This window comes from Delphinus delphis, chromosome 2, assembly GCF_949987515.2.
Source record: "Delphinus delphis chromosome 2, mDelDel1.2, whole genome shotgun sequence".
NCBI lineage: Eukaryota > Metazoa > Chordata > Mammalia > Artiodactyla > Delphinidae > Delphinus > Delphinus delphis.
This window is the reverse complement of record NC_082684.1, coordinates 145022180-145039720: the sequence shown is the minus strand read 5'-3', so window position 1 is coordinate 145039720 and position 17541 is coordinate 145022180. Positions and strand designations below refer to the sequence as shown.

Below are 17541 nucleotides of genomic sequence, written 5' to 3'. Positions count from 1 at the left end.
AGTCTATATTCTTGAGCAGAGAGCATGCTGTCCAGCCCTGACTTCACACCCAGGGCTCTCAGTTCAGTCTGCCACTGCCCTGAGTAAGGTGAGTATGGCACTGAAGCCTTGGTTCTTAGCACATACCTGACCTTAGCTCCCCATGAGTTCCCAGTAGCAGCCCCTATAGCTACAGGTTTCCATTCCATTTGGGGGTTTTGTCTTTCATTTATTTCTGTGTTTGTAGTAGAAGGGAATGTTTCAGTCTGTGCACACTCAGCCACCTTGACCTGGAAGGTCTGAGTTACTTTTATAATGGAAAGGAAAATGCATTCTAAAATAAACATTATGTATAAGAGGGTTAGCTCTATAGATATATGGTGTATCATAGAGATTAAGCACACAGCCTCTGGAGTTGGTCAGACCTGGTTTGGGAATCCTAGCCCTGTCACTTGCTAGCTGTGCAATCTTGAACAAATTATATAATCTGTGCATTCTACTTTCCCCCTTGCACAATGGGTATAACAATATTGTCTGGGTTATTGTCAGGACTGAATGAAATAATGAATATAAAACCCCAGGACAGTGCCTGGCACATAGAAGCTCCTCCCGCCCCACTTCCCAGGTCTTTACCTATTGAAACAGACATCAGAATCGGGCAGAGTAGATGGAACTGGCATTTTTATTACTGGTGGAGTTGTTGGAAATATATTGGGTAATAGATATCTTTCCTCATGCCATCATCAACCCCATTTCAACAAATTGTGTTGTAATATCCAGGTCTATGTAAAGAGTTTATTATGTATCTTAATACTGCTTTGTTGATGCCTCTCCAATAGTTCAACTGAATAGCAAAAATTTCAAAATATGTTGGTAACTTTTGGAGATTTCATAAGATGCGTTTGTTGTCTGTTTGTGTGGAGTTTTTTCTTTTGGTTGTGGGTGCTTTGAATGGCAGGGACCAGGTATAAGACTGGAGGAGAGTATGACTAGTTGGGCCTTGAACAAGATGCTAAATGTTATAAGTGATTCTGCGATTCCTTTTCTTAGCATGAGCTAAGTAGCTTGTAATGTTTTATAAAGTAAGACTCAGTTTTTCTACATTTCTCAGGTGCTTTCACTAGCTTACAAGGTCTTAAACATGCACTGATGGTCATATGTTTACATTTCCATCAGTCAGATACAAATCATCAGAAAACTTTTTTATCGCCTCTCTTCCTTTTTTTGTATATGTGTACACACACACAATCAAAACCACAAACACAATGCTTTTATGTTTTTTCCTCCTGCAATCTGGACACAGGGACTCTTTATTCCTTTATTTACCTTATTTATGGCTGCATTGGGTCTTCATTGCTGCGCGTGGGCTTTCTCTCATTGCAGTGTCTTGTCTTGTTGCAGAGCATGGGCTCTAGGCACACGGATTTCAGTAGTTGTGGCACATGGGCTCAGTAGTTGTGGCTCGTGGGCTCTAGAGCGCAGGCTCAGTAGTTGTGGCAAATGGGCTTAGTTGCTCTGCGGTATGTGGGATCTTCCCAGACCAGGGCTTGAACTTGTGTCCCCTGCATTGGCAGGCGGATTCTTAACCACTGAGCCACCAGGGAAGGCCCTCTTTATTCCTTTTTTAAAAATTGTGATAAAACCTACAAAACATCAAATTTACCATGTACACTATTTTTAAGTATACAGTTCAGTGGCATCAAGTACCTTTACGTTGTTGTACGACTATCGCCACCATCCATCTGCAAAAATTTTTCACCAAAACACAATGTTTTGAAAACTATCGGTTTTATCAAATTTTAACGCTGAAGAAAGAAATGTAGACTCGGCAACATTGGCACTCTCGCTACTATATTTCAGAAGCAATAAAATATCCTTTTTTGAAAAATCTCTTCCCATTCATTGCAAGTCCATAGTAATGTTGCTTTTGGAAAACAAAATTTAAAACAGAAAACAAATGCTTTGTCCCCTGCTGGTATGTAACAACTGAAGTTTATAACAAGGTAACTATTTTATATCCCTCCAAGCTAGTTTAAACTACATCCTTCCTGTTGTGTTCTATCTTTTGGACAGGTATGTAATTAAGATAGATGGTGTATGATCCTATAAACTCCCTTCCCGGAGAATGTTCTGGTCAAATTCAGTTTGTTACATTATACTGTTCTTTTATATGTCCCTTATTGTCATACTTAGCAGTCTACAAAATATCAAAGGTAGGTCACTTTCCTTCTTAAAATGTTTTCAACCTTTGTTATATCCATTAAGGAAGTTATAATTCTAAGGTGTCTGAATTTTAGTGCTGACTGGTTAGATCTTTTTCTGGTATTAAGTGTGAGTATGAAAGCAATGAAACAATTTGTGAGAGTCATCTTTCATTTCTACATTTTCTAAGAATTTTGTAATCCTAGGAAAATATCCAGGACATCTTACTAGAGTGTGGTGTCCTGAGCTCCATCCTTCTTCTCAGGGCTTAAGAATGTTCTAGACTGTTTTACAGTGGGAATGGAGCACCCAGGATCAAGAGAAGGGGAGTGTCTAAAATCTCTGCCGGGAGTGGGCATCCCCCTCCTGGGTGGTCACCAGGCAAAGGGTGACTGTGGAGGAAGGGAAGCTTCACCCTCACCTGGAGGGGCAGCTGGCAAGTCATGGAGGCTGCCTGGCTCCTTGGTGCTCCCTCAAGTTGCCCGCGGTGGCCCTTCTATCCATTTTTTTCTTATTTCTGTTTGAATGGTTTCTTCATCCCACTCCCTCTTAGTCTCCCCTCCCCCCTAGTCTAGAATAATATTTTCTAGTTTCCCAGAGCAAATCCCACACATAAGCCCCACATTTATGCAACTTTTGGTCTAGACCCAGAGACTTCCCAGTCCAGAGACCTTTGAAAACTCCCACTCTGAGATTCCTTTCTTTTCTACCTTCCACCCTGTCACATCTCACCCTGAAGGCAACGGGCAAACAGGGGCTTGGAAAGGAGAGGTAGAGCTACAAAGAGCAAAAAGCGGGGAGGGGTTAAAATTTCAAAAACATTGTCCCACTGTGATGTAAAGTAGATTTTCACTGATAGAAATAAGATACAGTGGTCCATCTCCAGCCTCCAAGGATAGTATCTTTTTTTTTTTTTTTTTTTTTTTTTTGCGGTACGCGGGCCTCTCACTGTTGTGGCCTCTCCCGTTGTGGAGCACAGGCTCCGGACGCGCAGGCTCAGCGGCCATGGCTCACGGGCCCAGCCGCTCTGCGGCATGTGGGATCTTCCCGGACCGGGGCACGAACCCGCGTCCCCTGCATCGGCAGGCGGACTCTCAACCACTGCGCCACCAGGGAAGCCCAGGATAGTATCTTAAAAAAAAGAAAAAAAAAAAAGGAGAATTTGCTATTGAGAAACTTAAGGTCCTATGAGGAAAATACTATTAGAGCTAGTATTACAATCCTGTCTGCACACGGGAATCACCTGGGAGATTTTTTCTTAATGCCACAAGTAGGGTGCCTTGACCCACCCCTGGAGCCTTCAGTTTAATTGGCCTGGGGTAGAGCTCCATGAAAAGCTGTTTTTAAAATATCCCCAGGCATTCAGTGTAGGACAGAAACCCTCAGGATATAAGCAGGGCTGCCACAGTGCCTGGGCCCACAATAATTTCAGGGCTCCACAAAAATGTTTAATTTATTTTAAAATTAGGAGAAAAAATGAACTTTAAGGTGGAAGAAAACGTGTTACTATATAATATCAAAATATTTTTCTTTATACCAATGCCTTCATAAAATACAATTTTATATATATACAGTTTATATATATAATTATATATACAATTATATAATACAATATATATATTTTATTTAATATATATTTTATATATACAATTAATATATAATTATATGTATATAATTATACACACACACGCGCACACACACAAAGGTGCCCAAGGCCCATGTAAGTCGTAATGCAGCCATGTATTAAAAGGACCAGCATAAGGGTACATCTTTGAATATCCCTAAATATAGCTGTTCAGTTCACATTAAGTTAGCACATTGAAATATGTCAGTGATGTCTGCGCTTGGTATTGGCGATAATGGTGCCTGAATTTCCCTTTGTCATGCCCTGTCCCCTACAGATGGTTCAGGGGATCTCCATCCTGTTTCAACCAGCTACCTGTAAATTTTCCTGTGTTGCCAGTGACAGCCTAAAAGGCATCCTTGAGTGTCTTGTCTTCCATCCAAACATCCAGTATCTTGCTGATGTTTGATTCAGAGCCACTGACCAGGTCCCTAAGGTCAGAATAGACTGGAGAGCTCAGAGAAAAAAAGCAACGTTGGCCCTGAGCCAGAGGCCCGGGGAGACTCTGGTCCCCACCAACGTGGGGCTCTCTGCCTGGGCTATGTTGTCCTCTCATGCCCCAGCTCAGCTGTTACCTGGCCCCTCCTGTGGGCAGCTTCCTAAGGCTGAGTGACACATACTTTGCTGCCCCCTTGCCCTCTTTCCAAACCCATATCCATCTTTTATTTTTTTTTATTTTTTATTTTTTTTAAAAGAGAACGCTTTAATACAAGGAAGAATTTTTTTTTTTTTTTTTTTTTTTCCGGTATGTGGGCCTCTCACTGTTGTGGCCTCTCCCGTTGCGGAGCACAGGCTCCGGACGCGCAGGCTCAGCGGCCATGGCTCACGGGCCCAGCCGCTCCGCGGCATGTGGGATCTTCCCGGACCGGGGCACGAACCCACGTCCCCTGCATCGGCAGGCGGACTCTCAACCACTGCGCCACCAGGGAAGCCCCATATCCATATTTTAAAAGTCATCTTCCTCATGTTGGCACAAACTCTGGAATTCTCATGGCGAGGGAAAGGCCTATGGATATCAATCTCTGCGTCCTTGAATTTCATGGAAGGGATTGGGGAACAGAGGGGACAGATCAGTGCTGGGCTCAGCTGGCACAGGGCAGGGCTCAGAGGAGGCCAATACCTATAAGAGCTGCGTGTGAAACTGAAGGAGAGAGAGAGAGAGAGGAGAGAGAGAGAGAGAGAGAGGGGAGGGGGAGAGAGAGAGGGGAGAGAGAGAGAGGGAGAGAGAGGAGAGAGAGGAGAGAGAGAGAGGAGAGACAGAGAGAGAGAGGGGGGAGACAGAGAGAGGGAGAGAGGAGAGAGAGAGGGAGAGAGGAGAGACAGAGAGAGAGAGAGGGGGAGAGAGAGAGGGGGAGAGAGAGGGAGAGAGGAGAGACAGAGAGAGAGAGAGGAGAGACAGAGAGAGAGGAGAGAGAGAGAGGGGGAGAGAGAGAGGAGAGAGAGAGAGGAGAGGGAGAGAGAGGGAGAGAGGAGAGAGAGGGAGAGAGGAGAGAGAGGGAGAGAGGAGAGAGAGGGAGAGAGGAGAGAGAGGGAGAGAGGAGGGAGAGAGGAGAGAGAGGGAGAGAGGAGAGAGAGGGAGAGAGGAGAGAGAGGGAGAGAGAGGGAGAGAGGAGAGAGAGGGAGAGAGGAGAGAGAGGGAGAGAGGAGAGAGAGGGAGAGAGGAGAGAGAGGGAGAGAGGAGAGAGAGGGAGAGAGGAGGGAGAGAGGAGAGAGAGGGAGAGAGGAGAGAGAGGGAGAGAGGAGAGAGAGGGAGGGGGAGAGGAGAGAGAGGGGGAGAGGAGAGAGAGGGAGAGAGGAGAGAGAGGGAGAGAGAGGGAGAGAGGAGAGAGAGGGAGAGAGGAGAGAGAGGGAGAGAGGAGAGAGAGGGAGAGAGGAGAGAGAGGGAGAGAGGAGAGAGAGGGAGAGAGGAGAGAGAGGGAGAGAGGAGAGAGAGGGAGAGAGGAGAGAGAGGGGGAGGGGGAGAGGGGAGGGGGAGAGGGGGGAGAGGGGAGAGGGAGGCTCAGAGAAAGCTACCCGTCAGAACTTGTTGTGGCTGCTCTATGTGCTGAAGTTTCCCTGGCTTCCAGCAGGAACTCCTTTCAGAAACTCTGGTCTGAAACAGAGGAGGATGGCTTGGGATGAATCATCCCCTAGCGGCCTTCCAGTCTGAAGTCTGTGACTCTCCAGTCCTGACAGACCCAGGAGCAGTGGAGGCTGCTCCTCCACTTAGTAATTCAGAATTCGATCTTGGGCAAATTGTGTGGCTTTTCTGAGCCTCAACTCCCTCATCTTTAAAATGGGGATGAGAACATCTACCAGGTTGTTCTGACATTTAAATATTAAATGTGAAATTCCTCAAGTTGCTCAAGAAATCCAAGTTCCTGCTGTAATTACAGTCACTTTGACCACAGAACTGTGGGCAAAGGGAATCACCAGTCTGTGGCCCTCAACCTGCTCTTGAGTTAACTGGCTCATAGCCCTAAGGTAAGTCCTTACACTTAAGTTCTAGGAAAATAAATCATATCTACTTCTGCAAGATAAACTAAATTCTAGTTTTCATTAGTTCAAGGCCAAGTCACTAAATAGTCACACCTGGCTTTAGACATATCCAAGAAAAATGTGTTCTGGAAGGAGAAATCCCTTGTTAGAAGGTGTTGGCCATCAGAAATGAACAAAAATATTTAGCCTTGGCAGGGGGGAGGTTTGTTTCCAACTGAGGTTGAAGGGGCTTGAGCTGCATCTTGACAATAGCAGCCTCAAAAGCAATTTCTCTAATAAACTGATCTCCACTCCGCTTCTTTCCTTGCCCCCAGTGGCTCTCCTTATTTATTTATTTATTTTTGCGGTACGCGGGCCTCTCACTGTTGTGGCCTTTCCCGCTGCTGCGGAGCACAGGCTCCGGACGCGCAGGCTCAGCGGCCATGGCTCACGGGCCCAACCGCTCCGCGGCATGTGGGATCTTCCCGGACCGGGGCACGAACCCACGTCCCCTGCATCGGCAGGCGGACTCTCAACCACTGCGCCACCAGGGAAGCCCGCTCTCCTTTTTTTTTATTATCAGGAAATACCTGCCTGGAAGTGGGGGTCAGTTGCTGATTAAATGCTTTTTCCACAGTTAACAAATACGTACCGAGTGCACACTTTGTACGGCTCCTAGTGTGAGGGTCTAGAAGTAGATTTGTGGCGTTCGGCACCACCCTCTCCTTCAGGAACTGCTCATCCTTTGGCTTCTATCAGAGACTTCCCTGGTTCTTCCTGACGGCTCTCTGGGACCCTTCTCCTTCTCCCTTGGCTGGTACCCGCTGCTTCCTCAGCCCTTAGTGAGGGAACTTCACTCTCTTCTCCTGGCGCCTGGTCCAGTCCTTACTCTCCTTTACCCTCTACTTCCCAACCCCGCCTCCTGCTGCCTGGGGGGCATTTCCACTGAAAAGTGCCATCCTTACCTCACAGTCCATGGAAACTTCATCATCCCTCATAAAACAATCATGCCTATTTAAGGTGCTCCAAGCCACCAGCCTTGAAACCTCAGTTTTGTCTTTGCTTTTTCCATTCCCACACTGCACACATTTGCTCCCCAACTCCTAGGGGTCTTCTTTGGAAATTTTTTTCTTCCCTCTCCCTCCCTGCTGCAATCCCCTCTCATCACTTTGCTGGTTCCTGGGCTGCCGGTTTCTGCCATCCCAGGTTTCCAGGGTCATTTAAGGGCCCTCTGTAGGATGCAAGTTCCATTCGAGCCATTTTGAGGTATCCAAGTGCTGTTTGGTTAACTTGAGCCCCCTCACTTTGATATTGGATGCCTTTTCCACCATCTGGCCCCATCCCCCATTCTAGTATGATTCCCTACAGGCAGCCTCCATTCAGGAAAAGCCAGACCACACTCTGAATACTGTTCACACACCCTGTCCACCTTGGGTGTCTTCCTGGACTCACCTGCATCTGGACCCATTATTTCTAGGATAGCTCAACTCCACTTTCTCCAAAAAGTCTCCTTTGACCATTGCTGCCTCTTTTGGATAAGTAGAATCCAAATCTCCACCACCCCCATCACTATTATTTTAAATGTTTGTTTTTTTTAGGTACAAGTGACATTTGGCATTATATTAGTTTCTGGTGTACAACATAATTCGATATTTGCATATACTGCAAAATGATCACCACAATAAGTCTAGTTAACTTCCAGTTACAAAGATTTTTTTCCTTGTGCTGAAAACTTTTAGGATCTAATCTCTTAGCAGCTTTCAAATATGTAATTCAGTATTATCAACTATAGTTACCATGCTGTACATTACATCCACATGACTTATTTTATGACTGAAAGTTTTTACTTTTTACTCCCTTCACCCCCTTCACCCGTTTGAACCCCCTCAGTTCCTCCCACCTGGTAACCACCAATCTGTTCTCTGTATCTATTCTCTGAGCTTATTCTTTGTTTGTTTTTGTAGATTCCACATATAAGAGAGATCATATGGTATTTGTCTTTCTCTGACTTGTTTCACCTAGCACAATACCCTCAAAGTCCATCCATGTTGTCGCAAATGTCAGGATTTCCTTTTTTATGGCTGAATCATATTCCTTCTTTTTAATGGCTGAATAATATTCCATTGTATGTTTATACTATATCTTCTTTAGCCATTCATCCATCAAGGGACATTTAGGTTGCTTCCATAGTTTGGCTATTGTAAATAGTGCTGCAATGACATTGGGGGTGCATATATCTTTTCAAGTTAGAGTTTTCATTTTCTTTGGATAAATACCCAGGAGTGGAATTGCTGGATCATATGGTAGTTCTATTTTTAATTTAGGGGGAACCTCCACACTGTTTTCCATAGTGGCTGAAACCAATTTACATTCCCACATCCTCACCAACACTTGTTATCTCTTGACCTTTTGATAATAGCCATTCTGAACAGGTGTGAGGTGATAGCTCATTGTGGTTTTGATTTGCATTTCCCTGATGATTGCTGAGCACCTTTTGTCGTACCTGTTGACCATCTGTACGTTTTCTTTGGAAAAATGTCTATTCAGATCCTCTGCCCCCTTTAAAATCAGAGTGTATTTTTCTTATTAAGTTGTATGAGTTCTTTATATATTTTGGATATTAATCCCTTATCAGATATGATTTGCCAATGTTTTCTTGCATTCACTATTACTTTTTGTTTTTCTATATTGTAATTTTAAATTATTGAATTTTCAAGTGTCTATTTCATTCCATACGTCAACAAACATTTACTTATTAGCACAGGTTGTGTGATATTCCATGTCTGTTTTCTTAGGTAATCTTCACAACCTGGTGGGGTGGGTATCCTCCCATTTCACAGGTAAGAAAACGTTTTTTGCTCAAATTCCCGCAGCTGGTCGGCATTCTGCAGTTTCCCCTGGAGCGGGCCTCAACAAGATACCAGAAATCTGACTTCTAATCCCAGTCCTACTACCATCAGCTGTGTGACCTTACGCATCTCACTTCCCTGCCTCCCTAACAGGGACGGACATTTATTATTGGCGACACCTCCACCAGTATTTCTAGACTTCGTAGGTGCTCAATAAACACTTGCAGATTTGATTGTGGTAGGAGAAAAGTTATACCTTAAAGTTTCTTACCAGGTAGGGAGAAAAAGTCTGCCTGTAAGGGTAGGGAGAAAACTGGGCCAAGGGGCCATGGGGAAGGGACAGAAGGGAAGTCGGGGGTGCGGAACAGGCAAGGCTCCTAGGAGACGGGGAATTTGGAACTGCCGGGGTTCGGAGGTGAAGAGTACCGGAGACGGCGGAGGGGAGGTGGGAGGACATTCCTATCTGGGGAAGGGTGAGGACAAAGCGTAGCTGGAGAGGAGTGTGAGGCCTGATGCGGTGGGATGGGGAAGAGGTGCTGGCTGAGGGGCGGGCGCGTCCCGGCCGAGCCGAGTAGGCGCGGTGTCGGGGTGCGGGGAGACTTGTCCCGAGGGCCGGGGCGGCACGAGGGCACGCGGGAGTGCAGGGAAGGCCCGCCGAGCTGCTGGAGCGGGCGGGACTAGCCGGCTCGGGCGTGGGGCGGGGGGCGTGCGCCGGCCTCCCCAACCCGGGCGGCCCCGGCCCCAGCCCCTCCTCCCCGAGGGCGGGCGGGGCGGGGCCCGGGCTCGCCCGGCCTCTTGGCGGCGCCGCGGTCCCTGCACTCGGGCCGGGCTCTGCTGGCTGCAGCGGGAGCGGGACCCGGGCGGCGGCGGCGGTAAGTGAGCCGGGAGCGGGCGCGGGGACTTGGATTGGGAGGCCGAGGTGTCGTCGTGGGCGGCGGGGTCCGGAGGGGCTCGGGCCCGCCGTCCGAGCCGCGCGACGCGCCGCGCCCGCCACCAGGCGCGCGGGTCCCGGGGGCTGTAAAGTGCGCTCCTGGCTCCCGCTCGCGCGCCCTGGCGGGGAGACGTGCAGGACAGATGGTCGGGTTCCCGGGGGCCCGCGTCGGGGCCGGGGCGAGGGAGGGGCTCCGAGACCGCCGTGTAGTGAAGAGGGGCTGGCAGCCTTAGCACCCTTGCCTCGACCCTCGGGCTTGAGTGACTGCTGCGAGTGAGCCAGGGTTCCTCCCGGACCCAAGCGAGCACCTCGGTCCCTGTCGACTCTGTTTTACTTTATTTCTGGGCGTGCTGGTCTCGACCATCCCTTGAAAAGAAAGGGCGGGTGGGCGTCCCTCTCTCCCTGGCTTTCCCGGTCCAGGCAGGTCGTCCTGAAAGACCCCGCCAAACGTACGGCACACATCCTAGCTTTCCAAGGGACTTTTCCAAGTTGCATCACTGTTTGGCCTCTACACAGGTGCTTGGCTGTCATGTTGGAGTTAGTTACAGAGGATTTTTTTAAAAAACTTTGTATATTTACTCTGTGTATACCCCTTCACCCCAAGGCTGCGGTGCCTTTCCAACGCTGCTCACAACGCGCTGTTCAAAACACGTTGCGGATTTCTTTTGGGTATTGGTTCTCAAACTTGGCTGCACTTCTAGAGAGTTTTAAAAAATTCTGATGCCTAGGTCCCACCTCTAGAGATCCTGATTTAGCTGGTCTGGGGCGCAGCCTGAGCAATGGAATTTAAAAAGCCAGGTGATTCTAATATGCTTTGGGTTGTGCTTTTCGCTTTCCACACCCACTTTCTGAACTGTTAAGAGGAGATCATCTCAGCTGCTCTCGATTCTGCCTTGTGTAATCCACCTTTGCACCTGAAAAACCTGTGGGCTGGTGCTTTCCAACTTTAAACTGTAGATGGTGCGTTTTTCTGGAGTTCCCTCTGCTTCTACCTCTCTCTTCACAGAAAATATTGCTAGTGCACTTTCTGCCAAGGAGGTGACAGTGGAGGGATTAAAGTCATGAAGTCCTTGCAAGGGTCAAGGTTATGCTACAGGGTTCTTATTCAGGGAAATTAAGTGATAGTTTGACTTGTCCTATTTGGAAAGGATTTCAGATTAAAAGGAGGAAAAATAATTTAGAAATCCATCAGCTTTTGGAGATCCTCTGGCACAGATTATGATTCTGCATAAATGTGTGGGGAAATTTTTTAAGAATGCAAGCTGACAAGGTCCTTATTATTTTGTAGTTGATATTAATGTAGTTGATATTAATATGTGTTAATATGTGTGTTAAGCTTCATTGTGTAGATCGGGCTTATTCCCACTGTGTGATTAAGCCCAGCAGATGTAATTAACACAGTGTATCTTTCTTGTTGATAGCATAATATCTGAATTAAGGAATTGGTGCCTACAGTAGCATGACACATCTGAGGTGAGACCTTTGCCACTTGTCTAATGATCTTAAAAATGATAGGGAAATAGGCATAAGGAAAAATCGAATATATGGATACATTGACTGAATTTGAGCATATGTTTTCTTATAGTGTGTTATTGTGACAGTCTCCTGGGATCTTGGTTAATTTACTGTGGTACCTAAGTATGATGTTTGTATTCGATTCCCACCTGTATGCTACGTGGCCACAAACCAGTGGATTTCATTTTTTTCTTAGGCGCTGGCCCTCTAGGTGACATTTTTATTAGTAGTGGTGTGACATTCTTTTAAGAGAATGCCCTCCAGAGTTGGAGGAAAGTTTGTGTTCATTTCTAGCTCCTAACGTGAGTCAAAAGAACATTCATTTTGAAAAAATTCAAAATGGTAGAGTTGGGTCCCAGTTGGTTTCTCTCTCTTTCCCATCTTCCATTACCACGCGCTGCTCCTATCCCTGTGCTCAGTTGCTGGAAGTGGGGCCGCGGCATTGGGCTTAACTGTCTTGGCTTGAGAATGGAGGTTATGTGGAGGGCATGGTCTCACAGGGTGGCCCCTGGCCGGAATCCTCAACCTTTGGGGGAAGAAGACCATATGGAAAGTGTTTTCCTACTGTTGAGTTTTTTTGTTTTTTTGGACCAGGCCAACAAAATGAAGCCATGTTACTGACTGGTTCGTTAACTTGCTAATCTTATCTCCATTTAGGGGCAAAATGTTGATGATGCTGTCAAACTCCTAGTGCCTGAAAAGTTACACCTGAACAGCAATGGTTAAACTGTGAATATAATGGTACATTCTGGAAAAAAAGCAAGAAAAAGTATATGTAACTATGGACCTAACAGATTTATTTAAGCATTTCTCCCTTTTTAGTAGTAACTCTAATATTCTAAAGTGATTAGAAGAAAGTAAGTGAAGAAAGAGTTAGTGAGGGGCTTCTTTATTTAGAGAAAGGGTATGCAGCATTCAGAAGACTGATCTTTGATTTGTGTTAAGAATAGACTTCCCTATTGGCTTTTTTCCCCCCCCTTCACGTAAGGATAGTTAATTTGCTTGTATTGATGGGGTTGGGGATGGTTTAAAGGATTCAATGGCCTCCTTAACTCCCTCTGTCCCCAGCCCTGCCTGCAACCCATTTATCTAAGAGGTGCCATTGACCCTTTTAAAAAACACAACTGATTTTGTGCTCTTCCTTTCTTTGCCTCCTCTGATCCTGGCACTAAAGGGCAGTGAAATGGCTGAAAGGTTGGCATCAGAGGAGAAAAACAAAGTTCAAGGGGAATTGAAAATTGGGTAATTTTCCATGAATGACCAAGTGCTTACTTTATTCTGTCACATGACATTGCTGTTATCAAGAAACAAGTTATACCATGAAAACCCTGAAAGTAGAAGAGAAGAAAGGGGGATTTGATGGAAAGAGCACCAGGGTTGACCGGCTTTCACGTAGGGGAAGCTGATTGGAGTTTTCAGTCAAATGCCCCAGTCCGACCCCACTTTCCTTCTTCAGGCACTGTCCTCCGTCCCCCAAACCAATATCCCTGGGAGAGAGAGTGCTTCATCTTAAATTCATACCAAATTTTTGTTTTTGTGGTTTCTTTATTCAGTCATATAACAAATTCAGTTCTTATGAAGCCCCCAGTCCTTGCTAAGCTCTGTTATCATTCACCGATCTCGTGGTAAACGGGGTATGGAGCTTGAAATCTGGTGGAGATGTAAACTAGGGGTTATAGTAAGTTGGGAACTCTTAGACGCACGATGAGCATGAAGAACTGGGGGGGGGGGAGCCGGGTACCACCTGGCTCGCCTCCCCTGGGTGTATAGATACCTTGTCAATTCACTGGCAAAGCAGACACAAGAAAAGCTCTTCTTGGGTTTAAATTATTTTATTAAGTCCTTACGTCAAGTTTTAAATAATTGACTTCAGATACTTTTCTGATGGACGAGAGGGGTTTGTATGCCGATCCTGCCAAGGGAAAGTGAGGAGTGAGGAAGGAGGAGTTAGGATTCTGGCAGGTGCGATTTGCTTAAGGAGTACTTAGGCAAGCAGTGCAGGGATACGACCGGTGTTGGGAAGCTGGCGGAGTACGTGGCTGGATCCCTTTTTGCCATGATGGTAACTGGCAACCTCAGCTTAGTGAGTAGAGGCTACCCCTCCTGTGCAACTGAGCTGGGAAGAGGGTAACAGCAGCCATTGCACTTTGAGAGCAGGTGGGTCGGTTCTTGTCTGCGGCTCCGGCCAGTGTGTGGATGTTCGTTCTTTATCATACTGTTGTCCCTTTAGCTCAGGTTTCCTTGGACAGACAGGAAACTGGACTTCACACTGCTTTTCCTTGGGAAGGTGGTTTCCAAACAAGTGACTCACAGGACTAATAACCCCAGGGTTGTAAGAGTAGTTACATTTGTTGACTGTCCACCTTTCACGTGTCAGGTAGCGAGCGGGGCACTTGCCCTCTGTTGCTTTAAAACCTGTACGTTCCTGAGGGGCAGGTGGAAGTGGCCTCATTTTACAGATGAGGAAACTGAGGCCCAATGAGATCCTGGGCAGCTCAGGCGCTCTAGAGGAGTGGCAGAGCTGAGGTTCCAGAGCTCTCGGGTCTGCCTGAATTCAAAGCTGAGGCCTTTCCACTGCTCCTTGTGCCTCTAAAGCAGAACTGATTGGGAAATTGAGTTTTCTGTGCCTTGTTTTTCTAACACCACAGTCCCCTTAGATCTGGATTGATTTACTGTTTTCCTCTACGGGACGATGCGTAATGTTAGACCGAAGATCACTGCGGGCTTATCATCCCAAGGGAAATTCTATGAAATCCTATTTTTCTGGGTTTTTTTAAACGGAGAGGATAGATTAGGCTGTTTAGAAAGGCTCTGAATGGATCCCAAATCCTAGGTTAGAGAGACATTGTCTCCACATTTCTTCAAGTTCTGCAAACCTCTGAATTTCTGGAGATAATTGGTCCTTGGGTAAGAGATTAAAAACAAAGTTCAGTGTCGAATATTCTGGAGCAAAACGAAGCCGTGCACGTTCAGTTCCTATTTATGTGGTACTAGCAACAAAAACAAAACTTTGCTGCCTTGTTAAGTACCTCAAGCTCTTAAAATTACAGGTCAGAAGGGTTTAGAGGCGTGCGGAGCTATAATTAGGAAAGGTTAAGTTGAAAACAGGGTTACCGCGTGTGTGCCCATTACTGCAATGGGCTCTAGCTCTATATTTCACCCTAAGAAGGATCAGCTCGATGGAGGGTCATCATGGAGTTAGTGTTTGGGATTAGAGCACAGGGCATTTTGTCATGAACATGGAATATTTCAGCCTCTTGTTTTATAGGGCGGGTTTATCCCCTGCTGTCCAATCACAGGGCTTTCTGCTTGCCTTTGGTAGAGTACGTAATGGCTCAGGCTGTTATATACTTTGTAGTTTTCTTAAGTCTATAAAGCCCCTTTATTATTAATAACCTTTCACCCTTGCTTATCTCTTTGCTAGAGGATTGAGGCAAGATGATCAAGATTTTCTAGTTTTGGCTTTAATAATTCTCCAGAATTATTAATAATAATTATTAATAATTCATTAATTATCTTTATTTTATTATTAATAATACTAATAATTATTTCTAATAATTATTAATAATCTTTCACCCTTGCTTATCTCTTTGCTAGAGGATTGAGGCAAGATGATCAAGATTTTCTAGTTTTGGCTTCAATAATTCTCCTTAGTTTTACTTCTGACTCCCCCTGGCTTTCTAGCCTGTATTTTATTGCATTTGAAACTGGCACTCTGTTTTCCCTTGCAAATTGGAGACCATTCAGGGAAGAGGACCCCCTGCAGCTAAGACTCCTCCCAGGGATCCTGAAACGTCAGTGTTGTTGATACCATTTTCCAGGTGAGGAACCTGGTGAGGTCTGGAGTTTTGTGGTTCCAGTTCAGAGTTTGAGACGCTGTTAACGGCTGCCCTCTCTTTTGATTTTATTTCAGAGGAAAAAGAAATGGCCCAGTTTCCAAAGTCGTAAAGAGGTTCTAATATATCCTATGAACTAATCCATATCCTTGAGCTTTGTTGTAGCTGTATTACAGACAGCTTTTTGTAAAAAAAAAAAAAGAATTTGCTCCTCCATTTTTGCCTATAAGATTTTTATCCTCCTTATTAAAAACAGTGACTTAGAATTGCACAGCAGCAGCTGAAAAGTGGATTAGTCTCTCTCCTTGCCCTAATCAAATATCAAAAACCTGGAAAGTTTACTGAGTGGTGATTACAGTGAAAGCTTTAAGAGTTTGAGAGGAACTGATAGAGAAAGAATGGAGGGAGAGATAAGAGAGAGTAGTTTGGAAAGGGACTGCTGGCTGGAGTTTACCAAATTTAAGATTTTTCCTACTTGTGAGTTTCAGGCTTGAGGCTTGAGCACCTTTGTTTCACATGTAGTCAGGCCAGCTCAGCCCTAACTGTGCTGCCCTGAGCCACCCGAAAGCTGTTTTGTGGGGTGGGGTGGGGTGGAATGGGGTGTAAGGTTAGAGGGAGAGAGGAGGTAGGGAAGCGGGGGGAGGATTAGAGCCAATAGTTAGCTGGTTCTTCAGGTCTGGTCTGCTCAGGGCATGACCACCTCTTGCTAAGGGTCTGGATACCTGCCTTGAGTCCAGCTTCCTGGGCGTGAGGCAGCTGGGTGGGGTGCAGAAGAGTCACCGGACTTCCCAGGAGGCCTGCCCAGATCAGTGATTCTCATAATAGCAGATGCTTCTGGAGCATTTACGTCCAGCCTTGTCTGAGAGTGTTCGACATAGCTCTGTGGGATGGGTACTATCATAAACCCATTTTCCTGGTGAGGGAAAGAAGGCCGTGAGAAATTGGGTCACTTGTCGAAGTTGTGCAGCTACCAAGTGGTTGGATCCAGGGTTCAAACTTGTCTGGCCCTGAGATGTGCTTCTCTGGACCCGGAGCGCTGGTTAGTGCACGGGCTCTGCATTCGTCCCCTCGATTCACCCACTCATTCATTTCTTCACAAATTGTTGGCTGCTTGCATGTGCCTTTATCTCAACAATTAGAACACCATCAGTGCCCTTGGCTAACATGTCGGAGGAACCCCCCTCCCCCCAAAACCTGTAAACAGACCTGTAAAGCGGAGGGCTCTCTCAGCTGACCTCGCGCCCCCGTGTGTAGCAGAAACTAGAGGCTCCATAAAGTTTTGTAGGAGGAAGGACAGAAGTCATTCAGCTTTTTGAAACGTGACGTCTTGTATTTCATCTGTGTCTCTCTAGCAGCCACAGTGATTTCTAAACAGAAAGACAGATGAGCGCTAAGAAGGGTGAGACTGTGGGGGAATGTTTCACCAAAATAATAAGGGGAAATTCTTGATAAAGGCATGTTTTAAAAAATGTATTTCGGGCTCTCATGGTCAGTGATTGCTGTTTGTATTTGTGCTTAAAGCACTGGTATTCAAAGGGCATGCCTACTCCCAGCTTGCAGGTTATTTAGTGAGTCAAGGAGGCCCTTCAGCCTTCCGGGCACGGCTGGGACTGTTTTTGCAAGCAGAACGCATTGTCTTTGGACTTGAGGATCAAACCCCTGGAGGGTTCAAGCCCACCTCCCTCTTCTCGGGGCAAGGCTCCGTTTAACATTGCAGGACGTGAGCTGGTAGAAGGTAGATCTGCCTCTGGTCTTCCTGTTCCATCTTCCCACTGTGGGGTGAGAGCACTGGGGGCTCAACCGCTTGAATTGGAAACCACATTTACCCATCACAAGGAGTGTGGTGTTCTGGGCAGGTTTCCCATCCATTTCAGGGTTGTTTCCTCATCTGTAAAAGGGGCATGTAGCTCTTACCTCATAGAGCTGTTAGGGCCACATCTCTTGGACATAGTATAGTGGCTCTCAAAAATGGGGCCCCCGCTGGGGGACATTTGGCAGTATCTGGAGACATCTTGGTTGTCACGACCAGGGGTGGTGGTGGCTACTAGCATCTAGTGGATAGAGGCCAGGACTGCTGCTAAATACCCTACAATGCACAGGACGGCCCCCATAACAAAGAATTATCCAGCCCAAAAGTCAGTACTGGGA

At 46.3% G+C, this 17541-nt stretch overlaps 1 protein-coding gene across 5 annotated transcripts in view; it reads left to right on the top strand.

The window, feature by feature from the left end:
* The first annotated feature begins 9917 nt into the window (after nucleotides 1-9917).
* Nucleotides 9918-17541, top strand: part of CGNL1 (cingulin like 1) — a 156614-nt gene continuing 148990 nt past the window's right edge. For all 5 annotated transcript variants that reach the window (XM_060005909.1, XM_060005908.1, XM_060005906.1 and 2 more), the window contains exon 1: nucleotides 9918-9983. The gene's annotated coding sequence lies outside the window, so the exon portion shown is untranslated. The remainder of the gene's footprint in view (nucleotides 9984-17541) is intronic.